We start from the raw sequence: 7,272 nt of genomic DNA on the forward strand, positions 1-7,272 counted from the left end.
AAAGTATAGTAAAAACTTCATTATCCAATGCAGATGAATCCAAATCTTTAACTGTCTAGGTTATTGTCCCAGAAGCATATTGACAGTGGTTACAGCTAAACAAGAAAACACAAGAAAGCACCACAAAAAGTTATCATCTCAGGATATTCGATATGCAACAAAACTAAACCACTCTCTTATGTATAGGGTTCAGAATAAATGTTCATTAAAATACCAATTACTCTTCTAAGTATTTACATTTATTATAATTAGCCATTATGGCCAAAGTTCTAAGTTAAGAATTTATGGAATTTTAAATCAAGAATATTTAGAATTCTGGCTTTAGATAAAATAATCTAAATACCAAATGGGTGCTCTTTTAACCCACTGACTTTGTGAATGGATTTGAAACAATAGTATAAAGTAGAAGTCATGCAATGGGAATGAATAGATTTTACTAAATACAATGTTGTCGCGACCCCCCTTGCCCGCAAGGAAGACGCGACTCAGGAATCTTCTTTCAGCAGTTTATTCAGGCCCTTGATATTCTTCTAATAATTCTTCTACTACCCAGAATAATAATTGGATGCCCCTCCCAGCCTTAATAAAGCACCTCGAACCCCAATGCAAAGCTGCCACGTGTACCCTTCTCACAGGGTGCTAGAAAATGACACGCCAACTTTCTCTGATAAGGAGCTGGGAACACGCCAACTCTCTTTGATATGGAGTTGTCCTTCACAGACCACAACGGAGCCAGCGCCATCATGTAATGGCGACCACAGTCCGCAGGAACGGCTCACCACACAATGTTACTTTTTTTTTTGCCTGGCAGAAGATATTAGGATGTTTGGATCATATTTCTCATTCCTGCTGAGTGATCATCTTAAATTATTATTTTTTCAAACAAATGGAAGGAATTCTTGAAAATAGTGAAGGACTAAATGGTATTGATGCATCAGACAGAGTAGTTCATCTTTTCTCTTCACCACATGCTAATTGTGTCTTGATAGAATATCTTTGCCCAAAAATACCTTGAACACTTGTGTGAAATGTGTTGACTTTGGGTATTATTGTGGGAACAGAAAAAAATGTTTTTGTTTTTCTGAACTAAATACGACTTACAGGTGTAGGGCTACTAGACTTGAAAATAAAGCATAAAAATTTCAGTCACTTAATAGCCACTCAAAATAGGGAATAAACAGATTTTTTCCAATGTTCATTTTACTGGAATCTGAGGTAAAGTGGGTGAGATAATTTTTATACAAAGATAAAGCCATTCTAAACATTAGCCTTCTATCATTTTATGTGGAGAGACTAGAAAAATAATTTATTTTTAGACAGTTTTTTTCAAAGAGATTGCAGTTGTGCACCATAATGCAGCACATTTTGTTTTTCTCTTTTTTAACTTGCCAATTTGGGAAGTCATGAGATCCGTCTCAAGATGGTTTTGCCTGTAGAACCATGACTCTGTGTCTCTCACATAGCTAATGTGACCAGTGCAAGTGGTATAATTCTAAACTATTAGATTGATCTTGGTCAGAACCTCAACATACTGGACTAGAAGACTTTAGACTCCTAATGAGTTCACTTAAAAATAAATATGAAATGATTGTATTCAGTGGTAAAATCAGACACATTTGATATAAATGATCTCACATTTTGCTGCTAAATTAAAATGGTCTTTTAAAGTTGCACACACAAAATAGTTAACTGTACATTATTACTTAGTCATCCCTTGTGCTGGAGAGAAGAGGCAGAATATCTAGGCTCCTATTTGCTGGACAAAATTATCAAGAAACTCTTCTATCTCACATTTTCTTTAATTGGTTGTACAGTCATGGAAAAATTCTGTCATCAAACTTTCCAATGCCCTGAGGGAGGCTTCTTCAGATGCCAGGTTGGTCAGGGAGGAGGCCACTCAAGTGAGTTGACTCTTAGGCTTCAGACCTGTCCCACTCACACAGTTAAGGTCATGGTCCCTACAAGCTCAGGAAGTCCCTCAGTCATGCAAGGACAACCCCTTTCCTGCATGTCTAGGCCTCTCATTCTTGTAATTTTTTCCTTTCTATTTCCAGTTCTGAAGCTTGAATCCAATGTCTACTACATGCGAGGCAAGGGCTCTACCACTGAAAAATCCTCCAAGCCCTATCTTTAATGATGACCCAAAAGAGCATCAGGTCACAGCTCCTGCAATGTCCTTTGCCTTTCATTCTTATTTTCCTTCTGACAAGTTTCACTTCTTTTAGGCCTTGGCTATGGAAATCAGATTAGAAGTGGTTTATATAAATTGGAGAAATGGCCTATGCTGTAGTCAGCATGGATTGTCATATCGAGTACTACAGGCTGGGTGGCTTAAGCAACCAAATATTGATTTTTCTGTTTTGGATGTACAGCATGGTTGGGTTGTTGTGAGGGCTTTCTTCCTGGCTAACAGATAGCTACCTTCTAGTGTCCCTCTGTGACACAGAGAAAATAAGCTGTCTGCTGTTTCATAAGAACACTAATCCATTTGTGGGAGCCCCAATCATGACCTCCACCAAACCCGGTTACTTCCCAAAGGCCCCATATAAATATTGTATATCTTCATGTTAGCTATGCACATATTGATATTGCTGGTTCTTCTTAATAAATGTTGTCTCTTCATAACAAGAATAACAAGAACTCTTTGTTGAAAAGAAGAAAATGCAATGGTTAACAACACAGAAGCATAAAAAGTTACTTGTAAATTCTTTTTTTAGCCTCAAGACAATGAGTTTTATTACCTTTGGTCAACCAGGTTTGACAATATAAATATACTTATAGAAGAACACAGAACATTTAAATAAGAATTAAGTTCATGAAAGTTTACAAAACATAGCAAATATACCCTAATTTTTAATCTTATTTTAATATCTCAACTTTACTTTTGTACAATGGTCAGACATGTAAAAATATACTCACACTGTTTTAATATTTTTAAAAAATATTTATTTTTAAGTTGCAGGTGGACACAATATCTTTATTTATTTATTTTTGGTGTGTGTGTGTGTGTGTGGTTCTGAGGATCGAACCCAGGGCTTCACATGTGTTAGGTGAGCACTCTACTGCTGAGCCACAATATCAGTCCACACTAATTTAAGATATAAAATGATAGTAACTTACTAAATTCTTCATTATAAAAACTAATATAGGAATCCTCAAAGTATTGAAAAAACACTTTATGAAAGTCAGACCCACATCACAACATCTTATATCCTTTCTTTTAGCTATATCTTTGAAAGGCACATTTTGATTACTAGTATTTACCTAAAGATAGTACTTTGATTTTTCATTTTCCAGTCATTTTTTACATTTATCTCAAAAATGAGCAAATGGAAGGTTGTAGATGATAGGAAAACACAGGTTTCCAATTAGTTCCTTGAAGGAAGCAGTATGCTCATTCATTACACCCATGAACATCAAGAGAATGATTTGAGGAAGAGAAACTGCAGGTCTGTCCTACATCCTAGAATAACTACCTGGATATGCGTTTTACACAAAATTACTCATTTTTAAAAAAAATCATGAAAGTAAACCTAAAACACCAAAAGACCTAGACTACCAATTGCCCAGTTTAGTCCAAGTATTAATTACAAGCTTTGAGATTGAAGAAGAAATTAAACTTTTCTCCTCTGAAATCACATCTTTATTTCAGGCTCATTTCAATTTAAAACACTTGGAGACTTAATAGTGTTACAAATTCCAAGAATATGAGACATACTGATGTCTAGACCTAGACTACCAATTGCTGAGTTTATTCCAAGTATTAATTACAAGCTTTGAGATTGAAGAAGAAATTAAACTTCTCTCCTCTGGAATCACATCTTTATTTCAGGCTCATTTCAATTTAAAACACTTGGAGACTTAATAGTGTTACAAATTCCAAGAATATGAGACATACTGATATTCAAAATAAAATGTAAAAGCTTCAAAATCAAATATAAATGATTTGTGGTTCTCATGTTTCCCTCTAATTTGGGCTAATAACCTAAAACTGACTCTAATTATAAAAGCATTTTTAATTTCAAGCACCACTATTATTTTTAAGAACTTATAAGAACTCCAAAATGCGATCCAATATACACTCTAGGCTATGGTTTGCTTTTCAATGACTTTAATAATGAATTAGACCACTATTCTGAAGTACTGATTAATCACTTGATCCCATGTAAGAAACAAAAGGGAATTTTTAAAGTTATTATGAAATTTCAAAGTACTAGAAGTCTACCTTAAATTTATAGCATTCCCCTCAAGTCTCATTTGAGTATATCCATTTGTTTTTAGATGTCTTTCCTTACTAAAACAAAACAATTCATCAAAAATACTCTAAGGTGCCAGGCATGGGAGAACATTCCTGTAATCCCAGTGGCTGGGGAGGCTGAGGCAGAAAGATCACAAGTTCAAAGCCAGCTGAGTAAGGCCATAAACAACTTAGCAAGCCTCTGCCTCAAAATAAAAAATAAAAAGGGTTGGGAATATGACTTAGTGATTAAGTGCCCCTGGGTTCAATTCCTGCCACACACACACACACAAAAAAAAATTCTAAGATACAAAACAAACAAACAAACAAAAATGGTCATCTGTCACTTCAACAAAATATTTAATTTTTAAGTCTCCCAAAATGACCACTTTAGCAGCACTTACTCGAGTTCTAAAATAGCAGCTTTTAAAATTAAGTCAGTGTTGATTTATTCTTATTTATTTTTCTACTGACTACTCTGTTAAACTTCACAAGAGTGATTTTAGATTTACCCAACCTCAAAGGCCTTTGTAACACAATGTAAGAAGAGTTAACAAGAACATTCTTCTCAGTGCTTAAAAATATAGAAAAAGTTATTATATTTAAAGTCAACAAATATCTTTTTTTCTACTTGGAATTATACAGTAATTTAGTCACTCTAGCTGTGAAAACCATGAATTTACCTTTTAAACTAACAAAAACACAAAATGCAAATTTTCTACAAAAATACAATGTAGAAGACATATCACTTCTTCCCTGCTATAGACATTTAATATTTGGACAAAAAATGTAAACTTTTGATTACATTCAAAATGTAATCTTTTTAAAGTAACTTAAATTATTTGAAGTTTTTACACCTGGAGTTCTGAATAGCAGATTACATTGCTGTAGTACTGTCCAAGGGTTGTTTCACCTGCTATCCCGAGGGGGAAAAAAAAATGGCTTCTTGCGATGGAAGGTCTGGATAAAGGAGCTGCCCAACTGAGTAATCCAACCCTGACTTCCCCCTTTCCTGTGCTCCACATCACACAGGCATTTGTACTAGATGACCAATACTCTTCCTATTTCTCAATGTGGAGCAAGATTTAAGATCTGACCCCTCATTACAAACATCTGACTTTCAAAAGCTTTGTCAAAACTTGTGAGTCTTAAAAAGTTCATAAAGATCTTGCACAAGGTTCATGTCCTAAATACATGACAGAACCAAGTTTTTGATTTCTTCAGAAAAGGAACTTTTGCTTGAGGAAGGATATGGATATGTTCTCCATTCAGGATGTTTAAAAGGAAATGCTAGACCCTTATCAACTGCAACTATTTTAATAAGTAATTCTTTATCATTGATCCAGTTTGAGTCCTCATGGCAGCTTTCCTTTTTACATTTCTCCTTTTCATAGCTGACTAATCAGTTAACATTCGCCTTGTTTATATTTCTGATGATGTAATCCAAAACATTTGTTTTCTAATATTCTCAGGAAAAGAATCACCTTCAAATTTCCTAAGCCAATATTCAGCCTCCTTGAAACCTTCAACGAATAACTGAAAGGAACCGATCTTAGGAGGGAATCTTATCTGATAAATCTTTCTACCCACTTTTGGCACTTTCTGTGAGGCATACTTTTTGCCTCTAGGTTTTGCACGGTCAATTGCACTGTATTAAATGCCTCACTCACAAGCCAAACCACATTTGTTTTGGGTACAATGTCCATATGACGCTTTTCATCCCAAGGTAGGTCAAGGGAGCCCTTGGTTAAGAAACAGGCAGCCTCTGCCAAAGCAGCAAGGGCAGCAGACCTTGTGGACATACTTGGTCCATTTTGGATTCAGTTGACCCTATGGTTCTTCTGATTTAGGTTTAAACACATCAATAATATTCCTCTTAAGATCCTTTACGAAGTAACTTCCAGTTGACCCTCAGAGATTCTTTCTGGAAAAACTTCCACTTTTATTGTTTGTTCTGCTCTCAATATAATAATACCAGCAAATTATGGATCATCTACAAATACATTCATCTCCAAAGTTTCACCCAGGCCCACAAGAGACCCGCGGGACCGGTCCTTGGGCAGAGCCGAAATTCCTAGTCACAGGCCCTGTGGAGGGCGGCTGCGCCCTTGTAGCCAGTCGCTTCCTGCAGCATCAGGGCGCCCCTATCCCCTGCCCCACCAGGACGCCTCTCCTTGGCTGGGCCCAGGAGATCCACCGCAGCCTCGATTCTAGCTCCTCCTTCTTCCTCTACGTTCGCGCCGCAGGCGGATCCACCACGGACTCCGTCTCTGCCTTAGGTGTTGATACCTGATGAAGCAGCGGGTGCCCAGTCCAGTGATTCACGCGGAACTGGAGCGGCTACATCACACCTACGTCACCTCACTAGCCAAAGGGCCAGATCAGTGCCCGCCCCTCAGTTGCCCCGCCCCACGCAGTCAGCCAAACCCCAGTTCTTGGCTCCGCAGGGTGTCCACCTCGAGTTTGTGCAGAAAGATTGGGGCGGAGGGGCGGGCCTCTCCTAAAATTTTTTATAATACTTTTTTTTTAACTAGTAGATTAAGCATGTATCTTTTAAAAAAAATTAAATAAAAATAAATGGAAGACCAGTTCAGAAAGAGGAATAGGTGGCGGGAGAAGGGGATGGAAAGAGAAAGTACTAGGGAATGACATGGAGTAAATTACATCTCATGCATGCATGACCCCGCTATTATGTATAATTATAATGTAAATAAAGCATTTTTTAAAAAAATTTAGCAAAGCATTAATCAATGATTGAATTTGTTGCTCTGAATTGAAGTTTGTCCATTTTAGGAAAACTTACCTAAATGAGGAAGTACCTTTGAATTTGAACTCTGTATACTTATCTTATAAGTCAAGAGTAGAATCTGGCTTCTGTAAAATGTCATTTCAGACAACGCTAACTGGTAAGGTCACTCTAGATCTGTGCTACTCACTGACCTCCTGTGGCTGTTTAAATTTAAGTTTAACTTACTTAAAACTCAATACGATAAAAACAAACAAACAAAAACCAAAACTCGGTACTTTTTTTGAGT

At 36.6% G+C, this 7,272-nt stretch overlaps 1 pseudogene; it reads right to left on the bottom strand.

Annotated features, from left to right (window-relative positions):
* Window positions 1-5,261: 5,261 nt before the first annotated feature.
* On the bottom strand, window positions 5,262-6,201 carry LOC144364755 (phosphatidylinositol 4-kinase type 2-beta pseudogene; annotated as a pseudogene).
* Between the last annotated feature and the right edge of the window lie 1,071 nt (window positions 6,202-7,272).

This window comes from Ictidomys tridecemlineatus, chromosome 13 (assembly GCF_052094955.1).
Source record: "Ictidomys tridecemlineatus isolate mIctTri1 chromosome 13, mIctTri1.hap1, whole genome shotgun sequence".
In the NCBI taxonomy this organism is placed as follows: domain Eukaryota; kingdom Metazoa; phylum Chordata; class Mammalia; order Rodentia; family Sciuridae; genus Ictidomys; species Ictidomys tridecemlineatus.